The following is a 9835-nucleotide window of genomic DNA, read 5'->3' as shown; positions in this document are numbered from 1 at the left end:
CATCTCGTAGAGCCGTCTATAACTCGTCGTTTTACACCGGAATAAATACTTCGGGTTGAGCGCGCCACGACATTGAGCTCGCGTCTGCAGGGCCTCGCAGGCGTTCCGTAATAGTTTAAGCGAAACTGAGCACACGCACGAGCTTTATGCTGCATCTGAATGCAAAGAAGACATCTGCGAAGTGATTTTGCATCTCGTAGAGCCGTTTATAACTCGTCGTTTCACGAAGGACTGAAGACCAGATTGAGCGCTCCACGACATTGCGCTCGCGTCTGCTGGGCCTCGCAGGCGTTCCGTAATAGTTTAAGCCAAACTGAGCGGACGCACGAGCTTGATGCTGCATCTGAATGTAAAGAAGACATCTGCGAAGTGATTTTGCATCTCGTAGAGCCGTCTATAACTCGTCGTTTTAAGCAGGAATGAAGACTTCAGATTGAGTGCTCCACGACTTTGCGCTCGCTTCTGCAGGGCCTCACAGGCGTTCCGTAATAGTTTAAGCCAAACTGAGCACACGCACGAGCTTGATGCTGCATCTGAATGTAAAGAAGACATCTGCGAAGTGATTTTGCATCTCGTAGAGCCGTCTATAACTCGTCGTTTTACTCAGGAATGAATACTTCAGATTGAGCGCGCCACGACATTGCGCTCGCGTCTGCAGGGCCTCGCCGGCGTTCCGTAATAGTGTGAGCCAAACTGAGCACACACACGAGGTTGATGCTGCATCTGACTGTAAAGACATCTGCGAAGTGATTTTGCATCTCGTACAGTCGTCTATAACTCGTCGTTTTACGCAGGAATGAAGACTTCGGGTTGAGCGCGCCACGACATTGCGCTCGCGTCTGCAGGGCCTCGCAGGCGTTCCGTAATAGTTTAAGCGAAACTGAGCACACGAACGAGCTTGATGCTGCATTTGAATGTAAAGAAGACATCTGCAAAGTGATTTTGTATCTCGTAGAGCCGTCTATAACTCGTCGTTTTACGCAGGAATAAATAGTTCGGGTTGAGCGCGCCACGACGTTGAGCTCGCGTCTGCAGGGCCTCGCAGGCGTTCCGTAATAGTTTAACTCAAACTGAGCACACGCACGAGCTTTATGATGCATCTGAATGCAAAGAAGACATCTGTGAAGTGATTTTGCACCTCGTAGAGCAGTCTATAACTCGTCGTTTTACTCAGGAATGAAGACTTCAGATTGAGCGCGCCACGACATTGCGCTCGCGTCTGCAGGGCCTCGCTGGCGTTCCGTAATAGTGTGAGCCAAACTGAGCACACACACGAGCTTGATGCTGCATCTGACTGTAAAGACATCTGCGATGTGATTTTGCTTCTCGTAGAGTCGTCTATAGCTCGTCGTTTTACACAGGAATAAATACTTCGGGTTGAGCGCGCCACGGCATTGCGCTCGCGTCTGCAGGGCCTTGCAGGCGTTCCGTAATAGTTTAAGCGAAAATGAGCACACGCACGAGCTTTATGCAGCATCTGAATGCAAAGAAGACATCTGCGAAGTGATTTTGCATCTCGTAGAGCCGTTTATAACTCGTCGTTTTACTCAGCAATGAAGACTTCAGATTGAGCGCGCCACGACATTGCGCTCGCATCTGCAGGGCCTCGCTGGCGGTCCGTAATAGTTTAAGCCAAACTGAGCACACGCGCGAGCTTTATGCTGCATCTGAATGTAAAAAAGACATCTGCGAAGCGATTTTGCATCTCGTAGAGCCGTCTATAATTCGTCGTTTTACGCAGGAATGATGTCTTCAGATTGAGCGCGCCATGACATTGCGCTCGCGTCAGCAGGGCCTCGCCGGCGTTCCGTAATAGTGTGAGCCAAACTGAGCGCACACACGAGCTTGATGCTGCATCTGACTGTAAAGACATCTGCGAAGTGATTTTGCATCTCGTAGAGCCATTTATAACTCGTCGTTTTACGAAGGACTGAAGACTGCAGATTGAGCGCTCCACGACATTGCGCTCGCGTCTGCAGGGCCTCGCAGGCGTTCTGTAATAGTTTATGCCAAACTGAGCGGACGCACGAGCTTGATGCTGCATCTGAATGTAAAGAAGACATCTGCGAAGTGATTTTGCATCTCGTAGAGCCGTCTATAACTCGTCGTTTTACTCAGGAATGAATAATTCAGATTGAGCGCGCCCCGACATTGCGCTCGCGTCTGCAGGGCCTCGCAGGAGTTTCGCAATAGTGTAAGCCAAACTTAGCACACGCACGAGCTTGATGCTGCATCTGAATGTAAAGAAGACATCTGCGAAGTGATTTTGCATCTCGTAGAGTCGTCTATAACTCGTCGTTTTACACATGAATAAATACTTCGGGTTGAGTGCGCCACGACATTGAGCTCACGTCTGCAGGGCCTCGCAGGCGTTCCGTAATAGTTTACGCGAAAGTGAGCACACGCACGAGCTTTATGCTGCATCTGAATGCAAAGAAGACATCTGCGAAGTGATTCTGCATCTCGTAGAGCCGTTTATAACTCGTCGTTTTACACCGGAATAAATACTTCGGGTTGAGCGCGCCACGACATTGAGCTCGCGTCTGCAGGGCCTCGCAGGCGTTCCGTAATAGTTTAAGCGAAACTGAGCACACGCACGAGCTTTATGCTGCATCTGAATGCAAAGAAGACATCTGCGAAGTGATTTTGCATCTCGTAGAGCCGTTTATAACTCGTCGTTTTACGAAGGACTGAAGACTTCAGATTGAGCGCTCCACGACATGGCGCTCGCGTCTGCTGGGCCTCGCAGGCGTTCCGTAATATTTTAAGCCAAACTGTGCGGACGCACGAGCTTGATGCTGCATCTGAATGTAAAGAAGACATCTGCGAAGTGATTTTGCATCTCGTAGAGTCGTCTATAACTCGTCGTTTTAAGCAGGAATGAAGACTTCAGATTGAGCGCGCCATGACATTGCGCTCGAGTCTGCAGGTCCTCGCAGGCGTTCCGTAATAGTGTAAGCCAAACTGAGCACACGCACGAGCTTGATGCTGCATCTGAATGTAAAGAAGACATCTGCGAAGTGATTTTGCATCTCGTAGAGTCATCTATAACTCATCGTTTTAAGCAGGAATGAAGACTTCAGATTGAGTGCTCCACGACCTTGCGCTCGCTTCTGCAGGGCCTCACAGGCGTTCCGTAATAGTTTAAGCCAAACTGAGCACACGCACGAGCTTGATGCTGCATCTGAATGTAAAGAAGACATCTGCGAAGTGATTTTGCATCTCGTAGAGTCATCTATAACTCATCGTTTTACACAGGAATAAATACTTCGGGTTGAGCGCGCCACGACATTGAGCTCGCGACTGCAGGGCCTCGCAGGCGTTCCGTAATAGTTTAAGCGAAACTGAGCGCACGCACGAGCTTGATGCTGCATCTGACTGTAAAGACATCTGCGAAGTGATTTTGCATCTCGTAGAGCCGTTTATAACTCGTCGTTTTACGAAGGACTGAAGACTTCAGATTGAGCGCTCCACGGCATGGCGCTCGCGTCTGCTGGGCCTCGCAGGCGTTCCGTAATAGTTTAAGCCAAACTGTGCGGACGCACGAGCTTGATGCTGCATCTGAATGTAAAGAAGACATCTGCGAAGTGATTTTGCATCTCGTAGAGCCGTCTATAACTCGTCGTTTTAAGCAGGAATGAAGACTTCAGATTGAGTGCTCCACGACCTTGCGCTCGCTTCTGCAGGGCCTCACAGGCGTTCCGTAATAGTTTAAGCCAAACTGAGCACACGCACGAGCTTGATGCTGCATCTGAATGTAAAGAAGACATCTGCGAAGTGATTTTGCATCTCGTAGAGTCGTCTATAACTCGTCGTTTTACACAGGAATAAATACTTCGGGTTGAGTGCGCCACGACATTGAGCTCGCGTCTGCAGGGCCTCGCAGGCGTTCCGTAATAGTTTAAGCCAAATTGAGCGCACGCACGAGCTTGATGCGGCATCTCAATGTAAAAAAGACATCTGCGAAGTGATTTTGCATCTCGTAGAGCCGTCTATAATTCTTCGTTTTAAGCAGGAATGAAGACTTCAGATTGAGCGCGCCATGACATTGCGCTCGAGTCTGCAGGTCCTCGCAGGCGTTCCGTAATAGTGTAAGCCAAACTGAGCACACGCACGAGCTTGATGCTGCATCTGAATGTAAAGAAGACATCTGCGAAGTGATTTTGCATCTCGTAGAGTCATCTATAACTCATCGTTTTACACAGGAATAAATACTTCGGGTTGAGCGCGCCACGACATTGAGCTCGCGACTGCAGGGCCTCGCAGGCGTTCCGTAATAGTTTAAGCGAAACTGAGCGCACGCACGAGCTTTATGCTGCACCTAAATGCAAAGAAGACATCTGCGATTGGATTTTGCATCTCGTAGAGCCGTCTATAATTCGTCGTTTTACGTAGGAATGAAGACTTCAGATTGAGCGCGCCACGACATTGCGCTCGCGTCTGCAGGGCCTCGCCGGCGTTCCGTAATAGTGCGAGCCAAACTGAGCACACACACGAGCTTGATGCTGCATCTGACTGTAAAGACATCTGCGAAGTGATTTTGCATCTCGTAGAGTCGTCTATAACTCGTCGTTTAACTCAGGAATGAAGACTTCAGATTGAGCGCGCCACGACATTGCGCTGGCGTCTGCAGGGCCCCGCAGGCGTTCCGTAATAGTGTAAGCCAAACTGAGCACACGCACGAGCTTGATGGTGCATCTGAATGTAAAGAAGACATCTGCGAAGTGATTTTGCATCTCGTAGAGCCGTCTATAACTCGTCGTTTTACTCAGGAATGAATACTTCAGATTGAGCGCGCCACGACATTGCGCTCGCGTCTGCAGGGCCTCGCCGGCGTTCCGTTATAGTGTGAGCCAAACTGGCCACACACACGAGCTTGATGCTGCATCTGACTAAAGACATCTGCGAAGTGATTTTGCATTCGTAGAGTCGTCTATAACTCGTCGTTTTACTCAGCAATGAAGACTTCAGATTGAGCGCGCCACGACATTGCGCTCGCGTCTGCAGGGCCTCGCAGGCGTTCCGTAATAGTTTAAGCCAAACTGAGCACTCGCACGAGCTTGATACTGCATCAGAGTGTAAAGATGACGTCTGCGAAGGGATTTTGCATCTCGTAGAGCCGTCTATAACTCGTCGTTTTACACGGGAATAAATACTTCGGGTTGAGCGCGCCACGACATTGAGCTCGCGTCTGCAGGGCCTCGCAGGCGTTCCGTAATAGTTTAAGCGAAACTGAGCACACGCACGAGCTTTATGCTGCATCTGAATGCAAAGAAGACATCTGCGAAGTGATTTTGCATCTCGTAGAGCCGTTTATAACTCGTCGTTTTACGAAGGACTGAAGACTTCAGATTGAGCGCTCCACGACATTGCGCTCGCGTCTGCTGGGCCTCGCAGGCGTTCCGTAATAGTTTAAGCCAAACTGAGCGGACGCACGAGCTTGATGCTGCATCTGAATGTAAAGAAGACATCTGCGAAGTGATTTTGCATCTCGTAGAGCCGTCTATAACTCGTCGTTTTAAGCAGGAATGAAGACTTCAGATTGAGTGCTCCACGACCTTGCGCTCGCTTCTGCAGGGCCTCACAGGCGTTCCGTAATAGTTTAAGCCAAACTGAGCACACGCACGAGCTTGATGCTGCATCTGAATGTAAAGAAGACATCTGCGAAGTGATTTTGCATCTCGTAGAGTCGTCTATAACTCGTCGTTTTACACAGGAATAAATACTTCGGGTTGAGTGCGCCACGACATTGAGCTCGCGTCTGCAGGGCCTCGCAGGCGTTCCGTAATAGTTTAAGCCAAACTGAGCACACGCACGAGCTTTATGCTGCACCTAAATGCAAAGAAGACATCTGCGATTCGATTTTGCATATCGTAGAGCCGTCTATAATTCGTCGTTTTTCGCAGGAATGAAGACTTCAGATTGAGCGCGCCATGACATTGCGCTCGCGTCTGCAGTGCCTCGCAGGCGTTCCGTAATAGTGTAAGCCAAACTGAGCACACGCACGAGCTTGATGCTGCATCTGAATGTAAAGACGAGATCTGCGTAGTGATTTTGCATCTCGTAGAGCCGTCTATAACTCGTCGTTTTACGAAGGACTGAAGACTTCAGATTGAGCGCTCCACGACATTGCGCTCGCGTCTGCAGGGCCTCGCAGGCGTTCCGTAATAGTTTAAGAAAACTGAGCACACGCAAGAGCTTGATGCTGCATCTGAATGTAAAGACGACATCTGCGAAGTAATTTTGCATCTCGTACAGTCGTCTATAGCTCGTCGTTTTACGCAGGAATGAATACTTCGGGTTGAGCGCGCCACGACATTGCGCTCGCGCCTGCAGGGCCTCGCAGGCGTTCCGTAATAGTTTAAGCCAAACTGAGCACACGCACGAGCGTGATACTGCATCAGAGTGTAAAGATGACGTCTGCAAAGGGATTTTGCATCTCGTAGAGTCGTCTGTAACTCGTCGTTTTAAGCAGGAATGAAGACTTCAGATTGAGCACTCCACGACCTTGCGCTCGCATCTGCAGGGCCTCGCAGGCGTTCCGTAATATTTTAAGCCAAACTGAGCACACGCACGAGCTTTATGCTGCATCTGAATGTAAAGAAGACATCTGCGAAGCGATTTTGCATCTCGTAGAGCCGTCTATAATTCGTCGTTTTACGCAGGAATGAAGACTTCAGATTGAGCGCGCCACGACATTGCGCTCGCGTCTGCAGGGCCTCGCCGGCGTTCCGTAATAGTGCGAGCCAAACTGAGCACACACACGAGCTTGATGCTGCATCTGACTGTAAAGACATCTGCGAAGTGATTTTACATCTCGTAGAGTCGTCTATAACTCGTCGTTTAACTCAGGAATGAAGACTTCAGATTGAGCGCGCCACGACATTGCGCTGGCGTCTGCAGGGCCCCGCAGGCGTTCCGTAATAGTGTAAGCCAAACTGAGCACACGCACGAGCTTGATGGTGCATCCGAATGTAAAGAGGACATCTGCGAAGTGATTTTGCATCTCGTAGAGTCGTCTATAACTCGTTTTAAGCAGGAATGAAGACTTCAAATTGAGTGCTCCACGACCTTGCACTCGCTTCTGCAGGGCCTCACGGGCGTTCCGTAATTTTAAGCCACACTGAGCACACGCACGAGCTTGATGCTGCATCTGAATGTAAAGAAGACATCTGCGAAGTGATTTTGCATCTCGTAGAGCCGTCTATAACTCGTCGTTTTACTCAGGAATGAATACTTCAGATTGAGCGCGCCACGACATTGCGCTCGCGTCTGCAGGGCCTCGCCGGCGTTCCGTAATAGTGTGAGCCAAACTGGGCACACACACGAGCTTGATGCTGCATCTGACTAAAGACATCTGCGAAGTGATTTTGCATTCGTAGAGTCGTCTATAACTCGTCGTTTTAAGCAGGAATGAAGACTTCAAATTGAGTGCTCCACGACCTTGCACTCGCTTCTGCAGGGCCTCACGGGCGTTCCGTAATTTTAAGCCACACTGAGCACACGCACGAGCTTGATGCTGCATCTAAATGTAAAGAAGACATCTGCGAAGTGATTTTGCATCTCGTAGAGCCGTCTATAGCTCGTCGTTTTACTCAGGAATGAATACTTCAGATTGAGCGCGCCACGACATTGCGCTCGCGTCTGCAGGGCCTCGCCGGCGTTCCGTAATAGTGTGAGCCAAACTGGGCACACACACGAGCTTGATGCTGCATCTGACTAAAGACATCTGCGAAGTGATTTTGCATTCCTAGAGTCGTCTATAACTCGTCCTTTTACTCAGCACTGAAGACTTCAGATTGAGCGCGCCACGACATTGCGCTCGCGTCTGCAGGGCCTCGCAGGCGTTCCGTAATAGTTTAAGCCAAACTGAGCACACGCGCAAGCTTTATGCTGCATCTGAATGTAAAGAAGACATCTGCGAAGCGATTTTGCATCTCGTAGAGCCGTCTATAATTCGTCGTTTTACGCAGGAATGATGACTTCAGATTGAGCGCGCCACGACATTGCGCTCGCGTCTGCAGGGCCTCGCCGGCGTTCCGTAATAGTGTGAGCCAAACTGAGCACACACACGAGCTTGATGCTGCATCTGACTGTAAAGACATCTGCGAAGTGATTTTGCATCTCGTAGAGCCATTTATAACTCGTCGTTTTACGAAGGACTGAAGACTTCAGATTGAGCGCTCCACGACATTGCGCTCGCGTCTGCAGGGCCTCGCAGGCGTTCTGTAATAGTTTATGCCAAACTGAGCGGACGCACGAGCTTGATGCTGCATCTGAATGTAAAGAAGACATCTGCGAAGTGATTTTGCATCTCGTAGAGCCGCCTATAACTCGTTGTTTTACTCAGGAATGAATACTTCAGATTGAGCGCGCCACGACATTGCGCTCACGTCTGCAGGGCCTCGCCGGCGTTCCGTAATAGTGTGAGCCAAACTGAGCACACACACGAGCTTGACGCTGCATCTGACTGTAAAGACATCTGCGAAGTGATTTTGCATTCGTAGAGTCGTCTATAACTCGTCGTTTTAGTCAGGAATGAAGACTTTAGATTGAGCGCGCCACGACATTGCGCTCGCGTCTGCAGGGCCTCGCCGGCGTTCCGTAATAGTGTGAGCCAAACTGGGCACACACACGAGCTTGATGCTGCATCTGACTGTAAAGACATCTGCGAAGTGATTTTGCATTCGTAGAGTCGTCTATAACTCGTCGTTTTACTCAGCAATGAAGACTTCAGATTGAGCGCGCCACGACATTGCGCTCGTGTCTGCAGGGCCTCGCAGGCGTTCCGTAATAGTTTAAGCCAAACTGAGCGCACGCACGAGCTTTATGCTGCATCTGAATGTAAAGAAGATATCTGCGAAACGATTTTGCATCTCGTAGAGCCATTTATAACTCGTCGTTTTACGAAGGACTGAAGACTTCAGATTGAGCGCTCCACGACATTGCGCTCGCGTCTGCAGGGCCTCGCAGGCGTTCTGTAATAGTTTATGCCAAACTGAGCGGACGCACGAGCTTGATGCTGCATCTGACTGTAAAGACATCTGCGAAGTGATTTTGCATTCGTAGAGTCGTCTATAACTCGTCGTTTTACTCAGCAATGAAGACTTCAGATTGAGCGCGCCACGACATTGCGCTCGCGTCTGCAGGGCCTCGCCGGCGTTCCGTAATAGTGTGAGCCAAACTGAGCACACACACGAGGTTGATGCTGCATCTGACTGTAAAGACATCTGCGAAGTGATTTTGCATCTCGTACAGTCGTCTATAACTCGTCGTTTTACGCAGGAATGAAGACTTCGGGTTGAGCGCGCCACGACATTGCGCTCGCGTCTGCAGGGCCTCGCAGATGTTCCGTAATAGTTTAAGCCGAACTGAGCACACGCACAAGCTTTATGCTGCATCTGAATGTAAAGAAGACATCTGCGAAGCGATTTTGCATCTCGTAGAGCCGTCTATAATTCGTCGTTTTACGCAGGAATGAAGACTTCAGATTGAGCGCGCCACGACATTGCGCTCGTGTCTGCAGTGCCTCGCCGGCGTTCCGTAATAGTGTAAGCCAAACTGAGCCCACGCACGAGCTTGATACTGCATCAGAGTGTAAAGATGACGTCTGCGAAGGGATTTTGCATCTCGTAGAGCCGTCTATAATTCGTCGTTTTACGCAGGAATGAAGACTTCAGATTGAGCGCGCCACGACATTGCGCTCGCGTCTGCAGTGCCTCACAGGCGTTCCGTAATAGTTTAAGCCAAACTGAGCACACGCACGAGCTTGATGCTGCATCTGAATGTAAAGAAGACATCTGCGAAGTAATTTTGTATCTCGTAGAGCCGTCGA

The sequence above is a fragment of the Amblyomma maculatum genome, chromosome 1 (genome assembly GCF_055883805.1).
Source record: "Amblyomma maculatum isolate TAMU_Amacu chromosome 1, ASM5588380v1, whole genome shotgun sequence".
Classification (NCBI taxonomy): domain Eukaryota; kingdom Metazoa; phylum Arthropoda; class Arachnida; order Ixodida; family Ixodidae; genus Amblyomma; species Amblyomma maculatum.
This window is presented reverse-complemented; position numbering follows the sequence as displayed.